We start from the raw sequence: 1,149 nt of genomic DNA on the forward strand, positions 1-1,149 counted from the left end.
TGTGGTCTCCAAAAAAAATTTGGATAGTTTCTTCAGCCCGGATTGTACGTACTAGAATAGGGGTTGTTCCCTGGTCTATGAGTAGTTTGGGCTTGATGGACTTGTTCTTGTACATGTTCATGAAACTGTGGTGCAACCGGACAATCATTCACACAATGAGTGGGGCTCGAACACAATGCACATATATCTTGTATTTGGCGGGATGGAGAAGGTGCTGTCCTATACTTAATAATCGATCTAACTTTTGGGATAATTCATCTACCTTATGATGGATATCTATGGCATTTCCTACTTCATATATTCCACCTCTCTTTGGGTTTAACATGGGTTTATCTCTAATAGAGGCAGACATATGATGTAATGAATTTTCACTTAAAATTTCAAACAGTTGCCATGCCTCATCCTCACTTTTCAGCATGAATGTCCCACCGCATGATGCATCGACCATTTGTCGATGTCTTTCAGATAGCCCATCATAAAAATATTGGATTAACTGCCACTTGGGTACAGCATGGTGGGGACATTTTTTAATAAGGTCCTTTAATCTCTCCCATGTTTTATGAAACATTTCTCCATCTAATTGGGAAAAACTAGTTATGGCTTTCCTTATTTGATTAGTTTTTCCTATGGAAAAATATTTCTTGAGAAACTCTCCTTGCAACCGGTCCCAGGTTGATATAGTCATGGAATCCAAATTATGTAGCCAGTATTTGGCTTTGTCCTTAAGTGAGAAAGGAAATAATTTTAACCTAAGAGCATCATCGGAGAAGTTGTGAATTTTGGCAGTTGAGCATATCTCAAAAAATTCTTCAAGATATTTATAAGGGTCCTCATTACTAAGTCCATAAAATGAAGGTAACATTTGGATTATACTGGACTTAATTTCATATTGAGTGGCCTCCACAGGGGGCACTTGAATACAAGGAGAGTAGGTATATGTGGAAGGAATAAAGTACTCCTTCAGTTGCTTGGGTGGATCATTCTCCTGATTTCGGTCCATATTTTTACGTCTGTTGGCTCTAAATGTTCTTTCTATTTCTGGATCAAAAGGTTGGATTTCTGGTCGTAACGATCTACGGCCAAGCATACACCTTACAATTATACTGTAGAGCAAACACAAAAAATTTTTCTTTTTATAATATATATTTT

At 37.3% G+C, this 1,149-nt stretch overlaps 1 non-coding gene across 1 annotated transcript; it reads left to right on the top strand.

Moving 5' to 3' along the window:
- The first annotated feature begins 507 nt into the window (after positions 1-507).
- On the top strand, positions 508-613 carry LOC140855990 (small nucleolar RNA R71). The gene has a single exon (XR_012139429.1). It is a non-coding gene; the product is annotated as a small nucleolar RNA R71 (small nucleolar RNA).
- Positions 614-1,149: the final 536 nt, after the last annotated feature.

This window comes from Elaeis guineensis, chromosome 2 (assembly GCF_000442705.2).
Source record: "Elaeis guineensis isolate ETL-2024a chromosome 2, EG11, whole genome shotgun sequence".
Classification (NCBI taxonomy): domain Eukaryota; kingdom Viridiplantae; phylum Streptophyta; class Magnoliopsida; order Arecales; family Arecaceae; genus Elaeis; species Elaeis guineensis.